The following is a 21,070-nucleotide window of genomic DNA, read 5'->3' on the forward strand; positions in this document are numbered from 1 at the left end:
AAGGACACAGGAAGACGAGATAAAATTATGTTTAATGTGCCACTATTGAGGAAGATAATGCAGTTATGCACTATATTACATGATAGTTGTTAATTTTGTTGCTGCCATGATCAAAAGGGGGCTGTCAGTTACACATAAGATAAGAATAACAAAGGCCAGGCAGAACAAGTCCTAGTTGCCACACAGAACAATAATGGAATCATTGCTGTGATAATGAATGTGCAGATGGCCTGGTCTCACAGACAGCTCCCAGACAGAGAGGGGAATCAGCAATCTTTTTCATCCTCTTTTCCTCCATCCATGGCTATATGCTCTGCTGGAGATAATATTGTATATTTGAGGAGCAGATGCTGCCAGTGTGGGTCAATAGGCTTTGTTACAAACAGAGCGATGCATCAAAAATGGCAAAACAATCTATACCATAAAATACATTAAGTCCTTTCCTTGTATGAAATGCACCACAGTTTGATTTAAGTCTTCCCTCACGGTAATAATTCACTTTTCAAGGTGGCTCAGATTGGATGAGCCTCAAACATTGCAATTATAGACACCACATCAGTTATGCTTCACATAAGTTAAAAGTCCCTTTTTTCAACCAAATTCAACAGAAGTTTGTGGGAGGATTGCTATAAATAAAATTAGACTCCCACACCCCACATTTGCAGAAGAAAATGAAAGGCTCGATTTCCTCTGGCAACATAATGCAGCATGGTGGCACACAAAGAAAGGCCAAACTGAACAAAAGACCATGGTCTATTGCTTGTATATTACATAAATAGACACATGAACTAAAATTCAATAGAACATGTGTTAGTTTTTTAATGTTAGTCCGTGGCTTGGCTTCAAAGGGAGTGCAGTTGAGAAACCATGGAACACAAATCTACAGAATAATGGGGTACACCAGCTGATAGAATTACCTCTTAGTTGCAGTGCATTATTAAAAGGAATCTAAAATGAATTTTCACAAAGAGCAGATCCAAAATAACAAATTTGATTTCCCTAGAAATAATTTAATTTTATGTATCCTTTGAAAAAATTACTCCTTACAGACAAGAAAGAGATGGGAGCACGACATCCTCTCCCTCTTGGGTAGGTCTTCCTCACATTGCTGCCAGTGCCTTGGTCTCCCTGTCTCCCCTCATCTGTCCCTCTGATATGGTTTTCACATTAACAAGTGTTATTTGACTGATCTCAGGGAATATTTGAGGGGAAGCTCTGACCGTTTACCCATGCTGCTTCATTGCTCATGGCACTATCACTGCCAGAGTCAAGGAATACAGCTGAACTCGTATCCTCATAAACATCGACTGAAATGCTCCCAAAATGTCACTCATAAAAGAATTTAAAAAAAAAAAAATGTCACAAGATGAGCCCACAGTGACTAGGAGACAAACATACAGGCATATAAACTCGGTTTGTGATTTCAACATCAGTGTAGGTGGCTGTGCTAAGATCTTTGCGTTTATGAGGTAAACAGCTGACTTAAGTGCCAAATATATCACTTTGGTAGTCTTAATCAGAGGCGGCGGGGGGCTTATTTCCACTTGGCAAAGACAAAGTGTTTATTTACAATGCCATTTACATTTATTTGTTCACAAGTAGGAAGTAGAATTAATGAGTCTGTGTGAGCAAACTGTGAAATGTTTCTGTGGTGAGTGCGTCCTCTGGTATAAGCCTCATTTTGTTATTTTTGAAAGATGACTTTTGGGTGGTGTTATGACTTTTGATGGATTTCAATACATCTGTGGGTGTATATTTTTGATTTATCCTCAAGGCAAGAGATAACTCAGTTTCAGCATTGTCTGTTTCTTTCTACATGGATGAGGCTATCAGCCTTCCGCTTTCAGTGGCCCTGCCCCAACACTGCCCTTTGAGCTGTCCTGTGGTTATGGGTCTCAGCATGATGGCGGCCTGGGCCATGTCCCAGGGAGCGGAAGCAGATGTCGAGAGTTTCACCCACTTGAAAGCATTAAAGTGGCAGAAGCAAGATGAAAGATGGTTGCTCAGAGGCAGAGAGGGGGGCCGGGGCTTAATCCTGCCATCCCTCCCCTCTCTTCCTCTTCTCCCCTCCTCTCTCCTCCCAATACTCTTTAGTGGTATTGCCTCTCTTCGCGTCCCAACTAAGATTGCAGTGGGCAAACAGAAGCAGCGATGGCACAGAGAGTCTGTCCTGAATCCAAATGCCTGCCAGCGATGCCACAGCCACTTTCGGAATGTCTTTGATCAGAAGTTGCTGCAGGAAAACGACTTCCTGCTGAAAAGCTCCTGTAATTGCCAAGGCGATTTGACATACATGAGCGTTTCATAACCGTTTGCCATGACTGAAGAGACTTGAATGTATCTTGGCATTGTCCCATGTTTACCTACACCCAAACAAACAGATGGCCGGCTGAGGAGGAGGCTGTGGCCCAGTTGACACCACAAGATTTATCTCTGCTTTGGTTGATGAAAGGGCAGAAGAGTGACTGAGGTTTTACTATTGTTTGTCGAGAAACATATAAATCCAGCACACATGAGCTGTCAGTGGCCCAATAAATATGCATTAGAGCTGCATGTGATGAGCCCCACTGTGATAGGACGCTCACTGGGGAAGGTCAGAGAGAGAGAAGAGAAGAGCATGGGCTTTATCACCTGCAGAGGGAATACACTAATTATCCACACTGGGAGGTGTATATGTCTATGAAAGCACATATGTGCACGCGAATCGGTGCTGACTTTGATTGATAAGACCCAGATATGATGAATAGACCGACAGACGACAAGCAACACCGTGATGGGGGGTTAACTATTTGTGACACCGTTTAGTTTCCTCTGACATCTACGTAGTGAATAGTTCCTCCCTCGATATTAAGATGAATTAAACAGAGAGGGTCTAATGTAAAACCATAAACACGTGTGTCACATTGATATCTGGCATATTTTATTTTGTAAAAGCAACAGATAGCCCTACCGTTATCTGCCTGTGTTTGACATGCGAGAACTCAACACCCAAACTGTGAGCCGATCCATCAAACCACAGCGCTACAGGCAGATTGAGGTCACACTGAATTATGACTAGAGCTCCAAGGTAATCACTCATTGGACCCCTGCTTAAATGCTGTTGCATCGCCCTACAGCCGCCTCTGCGCTGCAGTTTGCTGACCTCGACCGCGCTGCCCCCTCACTAGACACCCTTTAAATGGGCATGCATTTCAGGCATTGGATTGGTGGTGTGGTTTGTGGAGATAATTCAAAGCTTATAGATGGGGAAAAAGCTTGACCTTGGGGGTATGATGACCACTGCATTGCTTAAGGAGTCACATACACACTTACACACACCCAGAGGCTCAAACAAACGTGTTTAAGCCTTGTTTAGAGAACAGCACTATGGATAATCTGCTAATACTAATGAGCCAGCAATGCAAAATCACTTGGGAGTGACCAACATGATGTGGCAACTACTGTATGGGCTTGTGCGAAGGTTCAATCTTAATGGACAAGGTTGCTCTGCTGGTGACGATAGCAGTTAGCACCATAAATTATTGTCCTTTTTAATATGGAACAGCTGGCAAATTTCACTTGAGCATCAGCAGTGACTATTATATGTGTGACTATAAAATACATCCTGGAAAATAACTGCAGTGTCACTCATATGTTGAAATAAATTTAAAAAGATGCACCGACGTTAATATGATGTCCATTTGATCACCTTAAAAATTTGGATTGTACAAGCCTCATTTTATGGGTCAGTGATTCATTCTTCCAAATAATTTTCTACATGACTTTAACAGGTAACGTGGGAAAAAAAAAATGTAAAGCATCAGAATATTCTCAACATTCTTCTCATGCACATAATAGCCATCACAAGAGAGAAATAACGTGGCCACAGGGACATGAATTTCCCCCCTTTTTTTTTCTCGCCCACAACTTCTATACTCCATCTTTTTTCCAAGCCTTCAATCTTTTTCTCTGCTCTGTTTTTTTTCTCTCTATCGAATTCTCCCTGTCTCCTCATGCTGAGTCCCTCCCTGCTGATTATTAGACATAAGCCTGCGTTCATCGGAGCTTGAATCCTCTGAGCCATCTTACCTCCACCATCTCTTCAGTGTAAGCAAATCTCCACAGACCCGTGGACTATGCAGAGCCCCCTCTGTTGCAAACATTTCTCTCCGTCTACCGGCAAACTAGGCTAGCACTCAGTTGGACACACTCGATAAGTGTTGCTCTGCCTCTCTTGCTGCATTTCACCCAAGCTCTCATTTTCTTTCTTTTTCTGGGCTGTTTTCTTCTTAACTCTCATCTCCTTCCAGGAATGTAGTGTTACAGTTTTTTTTCTTCTTAATTAGGGGGATATATGAAGTGCTTTAATCCCATGTGAAAAATTCAAAGCCAACTGGGATATGAATACTTAGGAAATTTGCCTAATTGTATATCCTTGGCCACTTGCAGTCTTGTAACACAGGGTTAAAGCTGCTGTCACCATGGCTACAACCTACAGGCTGCGTCCACTTAAACACAAGTGCTTCTGGTCTGATCATGCATTAGTCAACGGGTAATTTCACATTGGTCTGGCAGCCCTGAAACAACATCTGCATTGTTCCTCTGTTCTATTAAAATGTACACCTAACACTGAGCTCGTCAACATTAAAGTGATGTTGATGGCTTCTGAAGGAGTGTCAATAAACATACTGTAGTTCCTGGATTTCCTCAGGCTACAAGGAGATACTCTAAGTTCAAACACACCCATGCACAGTGTCTCTGAGTATTTATCAGACAATACCTGCTTAATAAGTTAAATGTGAAATATGACTTACTTGTAATTAATTGTATACGCTATTTGCTTCCTTGCTCTTTTATGGTTGCTGCTATTATTGCTACCTAACTTCATATCACAAGATTTACTCTGGAAAGGTTCCATAACAGTTAGTCTAACACGATAACTGCCAAAAATTCAACCTCCTCCAAATGGCACTGTTTTTTTTTTGGTTTCTTTTTGCATTGATCACAACACAAATATGCATTGCTGTCTATGTGGTAGAAAACTTACAGCCTGCCTTACATCCCAAGAGGTGTTGCAGCAATATTTAAGTTAAGAGCAGTGGGGTTTGAAACAGAGAGACTGTCCAGCTTCTATTTCATCATATCCATAAAGAGACGGTGTCTGAGGGGCCAATGTTTTCATCTATCAGTGTGAGACATGCTAGCCCTATATAATGTTGTTTGAAGCTGTTGGTCTTCTGCTCTGGCCTCTGTAGAGACTGCCTGCTTGCCTGCAGGCTGTGGCTTAGGCCAGATAAAGAGTTTGATCCATGAGGGTGGAGGGAGGGAACAGGAAAGCAGAACAGAGGAGGAAGAGAGGAAAAAGAGAAGAAACGAAAGGAAAAGAAGGGGAGGAGGGGAAATATGTAGGTATTAGTGGAGGAGAGAGGAGGAATTGGGAAAAAGTATGAGGAAAAAAAGAGAGGGAGTGGAGAGAAAGATAAAAATTACCCCATTGACTGGTTGTACCAAGGTTTGAGAATCGATGAGGATCTGAGCCCAGCAAGTGTGATATCTCCTACTAATCACGAAGTGACATCCACTGGTCAATAACACACACTCCAGGCTTCATCATCACACAAGCTGACCTCCCCCTGGCTGTATGCACGGCACAACACGGTCAGCGCTCCCGTTTGAACCAATCAATCTGGCTGCTAATCACAGGTATGTGCACCACACTTGGGTCAAACAGCGTTTAAGTGACTAATTCTCAGAATTTGATTGAGCCTAGATTCAGTGTGGGTGGGGCTTACAACTGTCCGTCAGGACATTTCAGATTAGCATGTGTATGTAGTAATTTGTAGAAAAGAAAAGTTCAAAATGGTGAAATTGGTGCCCTTGTGTTCTATTGTCCAGCGCAGTAAATTGGATCTGGCATTCATAATGCTGCCATTTACTTGAGCACGATTAAGTTATGGAGTCCACACAAGGAAGCTTAAGTATTGATACACATGTACCCATTACCTTACAATTTGTTAAAAAAACATCCCTTATGACTCTTAAATTAAGGTAAGGTCAGCTTTTAAGCACTTTGCTGTAGTTGTCAGAAGCCAGAAGAGCATGTGGAAATGTGTTTAATGGATTAAGAAATCAAAACATGTCTGCTTTTATTTTTTTGCTGACATTTTCTAGTAAATACAGTTTATGCAACAGTTTTATAGTTACCAAGGATTTTTTTGTCCAAGTTAGAGCATTCAAAGACAAAAAAATATTCAACAACTTTTAACCATTTATCTGATGTACATGTACCAAATAAAAAGATTTTATCTACAACTCATGAAATTGTTTCATATACTTTATGGATGTTATCTGTGCATTCTCATTTCTAAACGTGTATCTATACATGCACCCTAAATTGAATTCTTCCTGCCACCCAGTCACACCAGGAAAAGCACGCTGAATTTTTCCATTTGCACTCATGAATGTATCCCAAATGCTGCGGCCGCTGAAAAGCAGAGAATGCCATCTCTGTGTCTTTCTAGTGCAAACTCACTTTGTGCTACAGCATTTCAGGCAATATTCAACGAGCTCATTCCCCACTGCTGCAGTGCTCAGATTGCCTGATAGCTGTGTACACACAACAACACACACTGTCAGCAAGCCTTGACTGGCCGTCGATGTAAAAAAGCGGAGAATAATGAGTTATTACAGGGTTATCTGTGTGTATCTCCATGTCATGACTGTGTAAGCGGCTCTGCTAATCTCATTAGATGAGACAAGTTGTTAAAGATGCTTTCTGATTCCCCCTCTCTTCTCCTGCTGTGTCCACAAATAGATTTCAGATCATCGTGATGAGAGGAAATTATTAGTGCTTTTAGCTTCCACGGAAAGTGGTTTTCACTGGAGAACTGTGCAAGGGGCTGCGGTGTAGCCCCAGTGAAAACATTTGACTCCTACTGTCGCTAAATTTATGCACAGTAGTTTACACCTCACCTCATCTCCTATTGTATAGCAGCTCCAACGCTTGGCTCATTTACAGTCAAGGTGTCTGAGTCCAGTAGCTGCAAAACTAGCCTAAATCATCATCCACCACTGGGGTTGACAGCAGGTATGATACTCTTTGTTTGGTTTTCTCCAGGCGTGGTGCTTTGCATTATGGCCAAACGTCTCCACTTTGCTCTCCTCTGTCCAAAGGACATTGTTCCAGAAGTTTTCTGGTTTGTTCAGATAGTGCAAACTCAGCTGTGCTGCCATGTTCTTTTTAGAGAGAAGAGGCTTATTCATCAGGCACCCTTCCAAATAATACATACAAGTTCAATCTTTTTCTAATTGTGCTGTCATGAACTTTAACATTTCATATGTCACCTGAGGTGACCTTGTTTTGATCATAAAGGGTTCCACTCCTGAGGAGACGTCACCTGTCTTGAATGTTTTAATATTTTTTCTCACTGTAGTAGGATCTACAACAATCTAAATTGCTTGTAAATGGCCTATACTCCTTCCCAGAATCATGTTGAGCAACAATTGCTTCTCTAAGATCACTGCTGATATATTTTCTCCTTGGCATTGTGTTCACACACACCTGAATGCTCCACATGAACAAATTGCCAAAACATTTGCTTTTATGGAGTGCTCACACTGGCTGATGACCATTTAACAAAATGCATTTGGTCAGCTGCAATTGGCTGCTACTTAATGTTTAAATTTATATGAAAGAAGTAAGTGCATATTTAGTTTCTCACACACTGCTTCTGCAGTTTGTCTCAGTTTCTGTTAAAAAAAGATGATGACACTGTATAAAAAAGCATGTATTGTTGTTAATCTGAGATTCCGTTTTCCTAAATTTAAGACCTGTTAAGGATGACATGATTTTTAAAAAAATATGTCCTGATACACAAAACCTTAGAATTGGAAGTGGGTGTGCATGCTTTTCCACAAAACTGCACATAAATTCAGGGACAACCAAAGACAAAGAATCCACTGCCTTCAAGGAAGTGAAGCTCCATAAGTACAAATCAGATCTTATTCATGTCTGGCATGGGAGGGTCAAAGATATAAGTCACCCACAAATATGACAATTCAGCCATGAAATGTGAAAGGATGGGAAGCTTCTATTCTTGGTGACATCTTGGTTATGACAGCCAGATGGGATCACTGAAACTCATTTTTTGACCAAGGAAAGCCACAGAGGGGGCAGAGTTGCATTTGTGACAGACAAATTATCATAAGGGGCGTTCATCCCCCTGCGGGGATATAAAGAAGTGAAGAAAGAGTGACAGATAAAGAGATAGCGGGGCCTTGATCTATACTGTAAGTGCCTAAGTCTTGAAGAAACACATTAGTTGTAAGCTGTAGGGGTACGGAGGTGAAACTGAAATGGATGAGCACAGCCCATCTAAAAGCAGGAGGTGGGTGGAAGCTTACTGCTTACCCTAGCCCTTTTCACCAACTTCCAAAACCCTCTTCCTTACAGGCCTTTTAGCCAGAGAGGAAAAAAAATAAGAAGAAAAAGAGTCCCTGATTATTGCTTGTACACGCACAAACAATGTGCATTAGTGTTCATGCACAAAAGCTCACACATTTTGGCCTCACTACATGCAGCATGTGCATCTTCTAAACATCATTTGTTTCTCCGTGGAAGTCAATTTCTTCTCTGGCTTACGCAGATAGTACCTACAGTCATGTTATACTATGAAACCGATTCCACATAAATGCAATCAGAGTGCAGCACGAACACACACAGACACACAAATATATAGTTCAGGAAGCTCGTTAGGCTCCACACAGAGAGCACCGAGTGGGCAGCAACCCATTTTCTCTGACCAAGAACATCAACATCTCTTTTAATCTAAGCCGCCATTAATGATCCAGAACTAGAGGACACTTTTGGGGAAAAAAAACATGAACCCCCCAATAAATAAATAAAAAGCTCTCCTAGATGTGCTATAATTCTAACTACCCTTCAGAAATCATTGTGTTCATGCTATTAAAAAGACTTCCCCCATTACGAATGCCATTCAGGGTCAGTGGTCACGCCAGCAGCAGCGTCCGAGCTGATTAACTATTATACCATGCATGAATGTGCCAGGCTGGTTGCGGGCTCCAGCGGCGTAAACATATTCTTCTAGCTGTGCCTATGCCACTCTGTGTGTTCACAATGTCTGACACCAATCTTTCCTTCTCTGACTATTGTGTCAGTAGCCCCGCAGCCAAAAGCCACACATACTTTGTTTAATTCAAAGCGGCACACCATGCAAACAGCAGACACAAATAGAAGGGATATGAGTCTCTTTCTCCTCTCTTCTCCCTCTCATTCTTGGGCTCACATGAAAGATTAAGAGCCAAACTCAGGTCCAGGATGGGATGTTACACTGAACGTGATCCCGGCACCTGATAGTGGAATTACCTCTTCTGAGGACAGCAGCTGGGTTTGTAAATTTATTGAGGGTGTGTGCTTGTCCACTTCCCCAGCATGTGTGTACATCTGGTTCTGTGTGTGAGCTGCCTGTATGAAATGTGTTGAGAGAAACACAGCAGAGAGATAGCACCACTGTCACAACAGCCCATCCCTGGAGAGCACTGTGTCCTCCTTCTCCGCCTCATGTTTCATACTGTAAACTCCCATTGAGTCAATTACTGTGACAGACTCTTTAGCCACCATGGCCACTTACTGTAAGTGGACATTGAGACAATTGGGTTATGACATGTTCTGTTATAAAAATGGTTTGGAAAAGTTCCATTGGCAGCTGCGGCTCCTCTGGAGCAAATCAAGTCAACTGGAAATCCTGACAATTAAGACCTATTTGTACAGCCTATCTGAACTCAGCATTCAGCCACTGAGGATCAATCTGCTGCAAAGCCAATATAGCTCAATCCAATGAAATATTTTCATTTTGATTAAGAAATAAGGTGAGTTGCTGAGATATTGACTTCAGTAACAGAGATTGAAAATGTGTTGACCAAAGCACTCATCAGTCTGAGATCCTTCAATTTGCTTCCTCAAAACGAAAAGAAAAAAGCTGACTACACATTTATCTGCACTACAAACTGGAAGATATATCTTGGCAAGACAAACAAACAGGCAGACATATAGATGAACAAAGCTGCCGACAACCAATCTCATTGTGTTGCGGACAAAAAGAGAAGAGAAGATAAGAGGGGAGAGAAAAAGGTCGTAAGACTCTCAAAGTTCCTCAGTTACTCTCCCCGGAGAGTATTCAAGGCAGGTGGAAGCTTGCTGCTTAGGAAAATGGCACTCTGCATGCTAACTGTGACTTCACATCCATTGTGAGGAAGACACAGGCATCTTAATGTATTGGGTGAGTCATGCAAGCTTTTCATCTCGAACAGTCGCTCCTCTCGAGCTCACAAAAGGCTCTAAAATGATTTCAGAGTGTGATTTGAAGGAATTAAATTTCTTTACACCTCAAATATTTATGAGCATTATGAGTACGAAACGCAGCTCAGACTTGTAACTGAAACTAAAGACAGTTGTTTTCCTGCAAGCATAAATAAGTCAGAGCAATGTCACAAGTATTTGATTCAAAGTGAAATACAACAAACACAAACAAGGAAAAAAAACATTAATAACTAATTAATTTATCAGTGGGCTTTTGTCAGTTATATTTAGTTCCTAAAGAGAATAAAACGGCACTCTCAGGTAGTCCACAGTTAAGAGGCATCAATGGCTTTCGGAACAGTTTGCTCAAAGCATTTTCATTTAACTGCATTTTGAGCAGCCCCGCCACCCCTCTATAGGGTCATATTGGATCATGATGCTCTGCAACTGTGAGTAAATATAAGCTTGTGTATTAGATTTGGGGCCTGAGATGAAATCTAATTTCTGCGAGCTCAGTGAGAGAGACTGTTTGCTGATACACATACAAGGCCACATCTGGCAGGCCGCATCAAATATACATGAACTTGAGGAAGTCTTGATATGGTTGCAGTCCTATTATTTCCTCCTGTACACAACACATTTGTGTTCTGAGTAAGGTTTCTGATTGTTAGGTATTTGATAGGGATACTGACATTTACTTTGATATTTACCAACTTTGCAAAGATAAACCTGTGTGTGACATTCATCTTGTGTATTAGCATTCTCTGATCTCATTTAAGAACTGAAAACCGTGATGAAGACAATAAAGCATGGAGATGACTTGCTTGATATTGAAAAGTGACAGTTAATTTAATTTGATGGTGAAGCCAGCTGATAACAAATTGATAGTGTCACAAACTATAATGGACAAGTAATTAATATCTATTGTTCTGCCTCCATTTGAAACACTAATGTGTTGTATGAAATTTCAGATGGAATTTTTTTTTTTAAAAATGACAGAAAACATCTCAATGTCTGGCACAGTGTCAGCCTAATTTCAGACCGAGTGGCCTCTTAACGAGCACGATATACTGTACTGTACATTCCCCTCTCGTAGCAGCATTCCAGTCATTTTCAGTTTTGGCAGGACAACAGTAATGTATTTTTACCTCCAGTCCTTTCTGTCAAGCTCTGAAAAGGCCAAATGAGTAGTGGTGGACAGTTTCTCCACCACCTCAATACCAAAATTGTGTTGGCTGCTTACAGTGGGGTGGCAGTGCAGGGAGTAAAACACAGAATGACAGGCCGAGGTCCCGGCACAAGGGCAAAGAGCTGTGAGCTGAGCTATGGTGAGTCCCCCATTCTGGCAGTCTCATTCACTATTTATTTGTGTGTCTGCGTGTGTGAGCAAACTGCCCATGCTCAGTGCCGTCATTCTGTTTGCTCGTGTTGGTCCTTGTGGGTATGCATCAATCTGCATTCTGGTGAACTTTTCGTGCTGCTGACGAAGCGGTGCGACTGCCTCACTGAGGCAAGAAAAGCATTCAATAGTTGCCTGTCTTTCCACCCCAGCAGTCACCCTTCAGATTATCAGTCTTTCACATTCAAACCCGACTGTAGGCAGCAGAGAAGAGGAAATCTAAAAGACGAAAGAAAAAATGATCTCGGTCATGTAAGAGAGTACACATTTTCTATTCTCATGTTTTGTCCTTTTCTCCATGGTAACGGCAATCTCTCCATTTCCATATCATCCTCTATATTCTCTTCTCTTTGTTGTGCCTCTTGCTGCCAGTGCCAGCAGGCGCACAGCTGTAGGCACATGAAATACCCTGGAGAGGGAGAAAGTGTGAACTTAGATGTACACATGGACTGTGTGTTTGTGTGTCTATGTCTGCATACGTGCAGAGCTACGGTGAGCTGAGATGGCGGTGGTGGTGGTGGTGGTGGTTGGGGGGGGATATTTACCCAGGACAACCTTTAATGCCAGTCAATCCCATGGGTTTGCACCTGCCACACTGTGTGCTCAGAATGCATATCCCAGTGTTTGCTCACATACGTATATGTTTGAGCAGCATTGATGTGAGTCTGCAGTGATGGGTTATTTGTGTGTGAGCACGACCGAGTGTGCTAGTCTATCAGTTGGCATGCTGGCACGCTTCACTGTCTCAATGTCAAGCAAACACATATTCAACAGCAACTAACGTCACAGCACTTGACACATGTCACCCACGGATCTTCTTTTCCAGCACACGTTCAGAATGGTAGCGGTAAGCCTGTGGACATTACTATAGAACGTGTCATTGTTGGCCTCAGTCAACATATTCTGTTTACGACATAAATATTTGAAGCTTTTGAAACTAAAGGAAATTTATCGTGACTACAACTGTCATAACATTTGGGAATTATTGATGCACAGTGATCAGCAATAACAGGTTAAAAACATTGATTGTACTGTTACAATTACATCTGGCAGTGGGTGGGACATATTAGGCAGCTATTGTTGAAGTATTGCAATGAGAACAAATGGGAAAACATTACGATTTGAGTGGTCTTTGGCAAGGAGCAAGTTGCGATGGCTTGACAGCTCGGTCAAAGCATTGCCACAATTGCAGCTCTTCAGGGATGTTTTAGGTGTGCAGTGGTCAGGACCAACAAAAGCGGTCCACGAAAAAAAAAATCAAATGAACAGGGTGACAGGATCATGGGCAGCCAAGGCTCAATGATGCATGCGGGGAGCACAAGTTGGCCTATGCTGTCTGATTCAGTGGAGGCTGAACAGAAGAATCACTGTGGCTTAATCTGCTGAAAAGCTGGTGTGGGAGTAGCTGCAGAGATGGAAAGTTCTGATTCCTGTCCCTCTTCTGTTAGGAGTGATACTGCGATCAGAAGGATTGAAAGTTTGAGTCCCAGACACAGCTAAACATGCACCTACCTTCATCTAGAGCATGGTTCATCTCTAATGCTGAATGGAGATCACATGACACTGACGTTTTCACCCCCTGTGCACCTACCCTAACATTGTTGTTGGTCAAGTACCTCCCTTTTAGGAAACACTGTTTGCTGATATCAGTGGCCTCTTTTAGGAGGATAACGCACCCTACTATGCTGTTAAAATGGTTTGAATAACTCGTAATAACTTTAAAGTGTCGACTTAGCCTCCAAATTCTTCAGATCTCAGTCCCTTTGAGCATCTGTGGGATTGAACAAACAAGTCCAGTCCATATCACTACTTACAAGACTTAAAGAATCCACTGCTGATGGATTGATAACACAGTCAGATACCACAGCATACCTTCAGAGGTCTAGTGGAGTCAAGGCTTCAATGGCTCAGGGCTACTTTGGCCATAAATGAGGGACCGATCTTCACCATACTTGTTGTGGGTGGTCTGAGTATATTGGGCTTTAAAAATCCATCCATTTTCTATACCGACAGTCCGTTAATCGGGTAGCGGGTGGGCTGGAGCCTATCCCAGCAGTGGCTTTAAAAATGATTAATTTAATATGTATGTATGTATATTTTTTTATAAATAAACTAAAATAAATAAACTAAATACAAGAAGAGAATACAACCACAGTAACCAACGTTTGAATATCATTAAAACCTGACGTATTGGTCAAGGGAGTGTACACAGACACTTTTTAGTTGTTTTGATAAGATTTTCAAGGATCCATCAAAAGACAGCAAACTTAAGAATACATATATAAGATGTAGAAGGTACAAGGCTCATTAGATGTAGGTCCCGACAGTGGTTCTGCCCTTGTGATGTATTTGAACGCACTTTTCAATCGACGGCACCTGTTATATTGCACTTTGGTTCACAAGTTATTAAACACTTAAACATGACTGTGCAAATGGTAATATAATTCGTAACACCTGTGCCTTTCCTATTATGGGAGTCAAAATGGCTCGAGGGAGAAAGGTCTGTTGTAGACTATAGACTTTCATACGTCTGAAGACCTCGGAGATGAGTTTGCACACTAATAATGGAAATGTAACTATTAGATTACACAGAGCTAATCCCTTAAATAGTTCAAGTCACCTTTAACTTTACATGACCACAACATTTTAGTTACAATTTGTGATGAAAGCGTTTTACAGACTGAGAAAAATGTGTTATTTTAATCTTATACACTGGATCTTAAATATGACAGCTTGTGGAGATGTAGAAAATAATCTATTGTTCTTACTTTGAGTACTTTAAAGCAATCAGCAGCAATTGTGTGGCAAAGTCTCCCTAGGTGTTCAGTACAGTGTTTAGTACAGTTTTGAAATCATTGATAAAGTTTAGAGAGAATGCAATGCAGCCGTGAGGGCAAAACATTAGTATTTCATAACTAGAAAAGTATTTAGGGTTTTAATATTATAAAAAGTTATTTAGAAACACGATTTAAACCATAACAGTTAAATGTATGTTATTATGGTCTCAAATCCTCATTTGAAGGATCTACAAATTTGTCCACACATTTTATTTATTGCTTTAAAAGCTTCTGCTGCTTAAAAAAACCAAAATATTTTTGCAAAGAGGAACACTGTCTCATTAGCATTGTATTTAGTGTGTATTTACTGTACACAGCTCGGAGCACATCACTTTGATTTCTTTCAATCTCCCACCATGAAGCTGTGCATGTTGTTTATCTACATTTATGCATGGACAATGTTAGCGCCCGGCCTGTGTTAACACAATGAAGCACTTCCATGGTAACAGGATTTCCTGTTTGAATTTTAATCAAACATGGGCCACTCTTTTTTCTGCCCGGGATGTGTTTTGGCTGTGACAGGAGAACAGAGTTTTTGGCTCTGATCTGTAGCTTCTCCAGTGAATGGCATCAGATATTCACAGTGCCACCTCTGATGTTGCAGCTTTCCCTCCTCTTTGCCAGCTTCATCAGTTCTGACACAAAGAAATAGACTTGAGCTTTTGGGTTCCTGACAAATTACAGCAATACAATCTACAGTGTTTGAATTATTTAACATCGTACCGCTGAGGGGGAATCGGGGAAAGAAAAAAAAAGACACTCACTCACTCACACACACACACACACACACACACACACACACATGCACACACACAAACACACATGCACACATACACACACCAAACTCCCTCTTTCTTTCAACAGAAGGTATCATCAGTCTGCCCTACTTGGATTTTGTCCTCTTGCATCTTTCTTGTAGTGAGGAGCATATTTTGGTATGGCAGATGCTAGTGACTGTCTCTAAGGAGAACTCAGGTACCCATGCAGCCCTTATCTTTCGCTGTAAGTCTGGGTCAGAGGGGCATCATACATTGCTGATCTGGAGGGAAGTGTTATTCTGTATACCTCTTTAATAGAGACCAGAGGGAAAGGAGGAGTAGGAGAAGACATGAGGCTGCTGCACAGTGGCGCTGTTTCACATCGAGTCTCCCTCTCCTCCTCTAATGAGCATTCTATTAGCAGCTAGGGGACGGATTTAGGCAGTTAGGCATACGGAGAAGGCTGGCTAACAAAGCAAGTTGTTAGCTAAACAGCTGTTCTCACTCTGCAGTCACCTCCCATCCTCGGCTAATGAAGCCCTCACCGATGAGCGGGAGTCCCAGGACATGTCGCAGAACAACCACAGACACCCAGACAGGGAATCTCAGTCACTCACTGTCCTCATAAAAAGTCTGTGTGGAGGATATTTTCACTGATAGGACAACCAATTAGATAGTGGCTCTGAGGGGAAACCTAAGAATAGCACACTGACTGAGTGCAGACATTTTTATATGCGCTCTGTGTTTGGGAAGTAAACACTCCCTTCCAGAGGTTTTCTGACTTGAAAACGACTAAATTGATAACGCCCTCTATAATGGATAAGAAACAGATTACTTGGATCATTTTTTTGTGAAAAGTTGCACAATTACATTTCATTATCCTCTACAGTGTATGGTAGCGTTTACAGTGCTGGCCATCGATCAAGATTAGTGACACGCCATATGGGTTTGTCAACATCCATAATGCTACAGAGGATACATGCTTTCCGAACCGCCTTCGCTTAAAAAATTAAATGCTTCACAAGTGTTACCTGTTATTCGTGCCGTCAAAATTTGATTCAGCATTACATTGCACTTGGATAGCAAGAGACACTACTGCTTTACTCTGCTGTTGAGTTCCACAGTGACTTGTTCATCTGCTGAGGGCTTGAGTCACCTTCAGATGAAACAAGGATTACCTTCCAGGTTAAGTCTGTTTCATGGTTCATGGAATGAAGGGCTGTTGTGAATGAGGGTCTACATCAAAGCTTGAAAAGAGTCTACAATGTGATTTTGTAGAAATACCAAAGTATGATAACTGTAGGAGTGAAAATTAGATTTCTGTTCAGTTGTTATACAGCTAGAATATTAAACTGCTGAGTGAAAAGCCTGCCTTTTAGCATTTTAGTGAATTTGCCCTTGTTGCATTGTGGATATTGTAAGAGCCACATTTTGGGTATTATTTCTCTCCAAATTTCCTATTCTCCTTTTACAGTGTGCATCAATATAATAAATATATGAGAAGAAATCATTTTTAAATTTTCATTACCTTAGAATGAACTTAGAATATCTATTTGGATCCTTATACGCTGATGAGCGGCCGTATCACTTCCATAAAAGACACACGGAAGAAGAGTTGTTCAGATGGTTGTCAATATTCTTTTTTAAATGTTTGATGGCACACATTTGGGAATTGGAAATCCTGCTTACTGAATAAAGCAATAACAACAGTGCTTGAAATGGCCTTGTAAAAAAAGTGAGAAATAAAGGAGTGAACCAAATTTGGGATAGAATACATTTTTTCAAATGATGAATGATGAAAACAACAGCCTTTTGGAATGATGCAGATGTTGTTTGTTTTCTCTTCGTCGGATAATTTAGCCTACTGATATCCAGATACAGTTTGCTTCTTGATAGTAGCTTGATGGCATTTAAGGTTATCTTCTCCAACTTAATTACTAGATTTCTATACAATACACCCATTTTTCAGTTTCTCACCTCTTTTGTAAAGATTCTTTTTTTTTCTCCTGAAATAAACATCGAAGCTGTTATGTGGAGGCATGTGCAAATATCATCAATACCGTGTCATTAACAAATAGCACTTTTTTTTGGTTTTGTTTTCAGCAATCTTTGTGAAAACTGATGCAGATTTTGTATAAAGCAGATATTTTATATACCAATATCTTTCAATTAAAAAATCATTAGCCATGTTAAACCTCAACAAAATAATTGCAGACTAAAATATAAAAAAAAAAATAGAAGTGTTAAAATATAATTTCACTATTCAGACAGGAAGTGCTACATGTTGTGTCAAAACATCCTCCGTGCTCCATACAGAAGTATGGAGAGGAAATATTCTAATCTTCTCTCACACTTCATTAATCCATTAATTCAATGATTTATTTAATTAATTTATTTATTTACTTTTTTACTTATTTATTTCCTCCAGCAGTTGAAAAAACATTGTGACGGCTGGAATAGCTTGCAGAAAAGGCTCTGCATACTTGGCATCTCCAGATGCACTCTGTTGTTGCCAAGGCCAGCAATGTTCAAATCCCACTCATGAGCACTCTAATGTGGCCCAGGAGGGCTGTTTCTTTCTAAGCATCAAAATGTAGCTTTAAGTATAGCTTCTGAGCTGTTAAGGCTGAACATGTTGGACATTTTTGTGGACATTTGCTTGTGGGCAGATGATACTGACATATACAAATCTCACACCGCGCACAGCAACCCAAAAGCTGCATAAATACATTGTTATTTATCCCTCTCACCCTGTCTGGGATTTAGCTAAAAAGGTGTGAATGACTTACAGCTGGTGCTCTTGTTTCAGGATGAGAAACTTACATTCACAGCAAAAGGAAGGGAAAAAAAATACATTACATAAAAGAGATCGAGAGCACATTATGCAGACACACATCTGTGCATCCATACCAATACACTTGGGATCTACACACATTTACACAAATACGAATGCCTGCCACTGCCAGGAATCTAGCAACAAATTTCATTTAGAACTGTTATGGCAGAGGGTGTGAAAACTCCCACATAAGCAGGTCCTCCTCCATTTTGAAGTCCTGTATCTGCGAACATGCAGGACTCTTGAGGTGTGAGCAGTAAGGGGCTTCATGTACAAGGTGGACTTGTGAATAGTTTTTATCTTGCTCTAAGTCTGACTTGAACACAAAGCCATGTATAAGCCGTAAGGTATGAAACTTTGATGCGTGTAAGTTACAAATGAGATTCTAAGAAGCTGCCAAAGTGAGTTTCTGTACGATCAGCATCTTTTATCAGTTCAAACAGTAAATTTTTAGAAACTAGTCAAAGTAAAATGTGAAGCTATTTTTAAAACCAAGCCACAAGTGTAAATGGGTTTGTTGCAAAAAAAACCCAAAACATCTCCTGCACACAGCAGAGGTCCTAACTGCAGCTCAGATGATATGCTATGTGTAACAACCAGGTGCTACTTTCACTCACAGTCTGACACCTGAAAGTCTTAACCTACTTTTGTAAGGTTTTGACTCCAAAGTCAGCAACAGATAACTTCTTGGTGTAGAAGTGCTTGTCTAGGAGAGAGAAACTGTCTTTAAGCTGTGAGAGAACACATTGCCTATATTGTTCTCTATTAGATGCATTGGTGAGTTGATCTCCAATACCACTGTTGAGGATCTATAGCTCATGTTACCCCTCTAAGCTTAAAATCTATTACAGCCTTGTGGGCTTGAGAGCTAAAGATTTTGTCTTTTTGTCAGGTTGCTCAACGCAGGCCCTTTATAGTGGAGGCTCCTGCTTGTCAGCATGTTTTACGGAAGTTTCTCTCATTAGGGGTTTCATTGTGTATACTCATTGTGAGTATGCAAATTTTACAGCAAAAGCTAATGCAATGTGCACTGCCCAGAACTGAACGACTGCTCATCACAAGCTGAACTCGCTTGTGCGAACATGGTGGACAGCTATAATGGACACTTAAAGCACACTACGTCAGTGACAGAAATCCAGATGGTATACATGAATATCACTCCCTGTGTCATACTGAGATGGTTGTCATCGAGTAAATCCCAAAGGCTTGGTCCCAATGCAGATTATTTTTACTTGTGTTTGACACTTTTTGTCACACACGGAGAAAAAAAACCCAGCTTTCCCTGCAAATAATCTGGCCTGTGAGCACAGACAGAAGAAAGCAGGGTCTGTATAAAAAGGACGCTTGCATTCTGCATTCTTGGGTGCCTATTCTCTATTGTGCAGTGAACATGTATTTGTGCTTGTGATGTTGTTTAATACCACTATGTGTAAATCATCATTTCTTTTTTTTAGAGTTCAGATATGAACACCTCACTGCTTACTGCCTGTAATATCAGTTGTTTTCTTCTTTCTAATCATGTTTATTGTCATGGATGTCATTACTGTTGCATTTTAAATGAAAATAAAAAGCAGTACTTTTTTTTGTTTCTTCTATTTTTTATGGACGCTGCTATGTTTTGAGTCCTGTTCATTGTTCTGTTATTGTGCTGTAAGCATTTGGAGAACTGCAACATCCTTTAATAAAGGGATGTAAGTCCTTGGATTTATACAGAATGTATGTACTCTGTATACCTCTGTACACTTCATTTACAAAAGTCATAAGAAAATGACGAAAATAAGAAAAATAAGAATAAGAAAATATATGTCATATCAATCTATACACTGTATATATATATTCCAATGTTACATTTGTCATTTTAGAAATAAAAACTTAATTGAATTCCAAAAAATAAAGGTAATGAAAAAAGGAAAAATAGAAAAGAGGAGAAAAGAATCTGAAACACCTGGTGATGTTTCTTCCCCACTGCAGAAGATGTGTATAAATCACATGTTCTGCAAGCCTGTGAGGCTGAGGAGGAATGTGATGGTGCTCCCAAGCATGGCGTGCCGTCAGAGCAGCTCCAACCAGAATCCATCTGTTATTCACACAGAGACACTGAACACTTTTTTTTCCTGGGCTGAGATAAACAGATGCATGGGCACCAAAGGACTGACCTAGCTAACCATAGGGGTGAGCTGTCAGCAACAACAAGCAAACACAGAGAGCTCGTGGTTATCACTAAAGGGGAAAGTTCAGATAATTACACCTAGTTGTTCATCTGGCTGACAAACACAGAAACAAGAGTCTATTTAACAACACATCTAGTCACGCTTATTGCCTGGTGCAGAATGCCTGATGGGGGAACATAGACAATCATGTGTAAAAGAAGGACAGGTGCATTCACAAAAGCAGTCATGAAGGCAGCAAAACAGATTAAAAGAAAACATAGATGGACATAATGACATGTGAAATTAGCGTGAGTGAATGTAATGTGCTGGCAGAAACTGGGCCAATGTGTGTGCAACAACAGGGAATAGCGAGAGGGTTGGAGAGAAGGCGAGAGATAGGGAAGGTGTGAGTGGAGGAGGGAGGTCAGCAGAGATGTGGAGATGGACGGAGGAGGGAGAGAAGGGGGTGGGGGGTGGGTGGTGAGATGAGCCCCTAGTGCTCAGCTGTCTGTGCTTCCTCTGCAGGTGGGGTAGGAGGAGTGCCAAGTCCCTCTCTCCCACTCACACAGACACCCATGCATCACTCTATAATGGATGCTTTACACTGGTGCCAGAGAAAGACTGAAGCAGAGAGAGGGAGACATGGTGAGAAGACGAAAAAGAGACGTGGGGGAGGGTGGGTACTGGGGAAAGAAAGAAACTGCTATGAGAAACAGGGACGAGGAGCTCAAGAAAAAATGCCACAGAGATTTAGCCACTGGACTGGAGATGAGTATAGCAGGAAAACAGACAG

General features: G+C 41.0%; 1 protein-coding gene across 2 annotated transcripts in view; it reads right to left on the reverse strand.

Moving 5' to 3' along the window:
• The window catches only part of nlgn3a (neuroligin 3a), a 126,491-nt gene that overhangs the window by 13,248 nt on the left and 92,173 nt on the right, over positions 1–21,070 (reverse strand). The window lies entirely within an intron of this gene.

The sequence above is a fragment of the Leuresthes tenuis genome, unplaced genomic scaffold, assembly GCF_036924035.1.
Source record: "Leuresthes tenuis unplaced genomic scaffold, fLeuTen1.0.hap1 SCAF_11, whole genome shotgun sequence".
Taxonomy (NCBI): domain Eukaryota; kingdom Metazoa; phylum Chordata; class Actinopteri; order Atheriniformes; family Atherinopsidae; genus Leuresthes; species Leuresthes tenuis.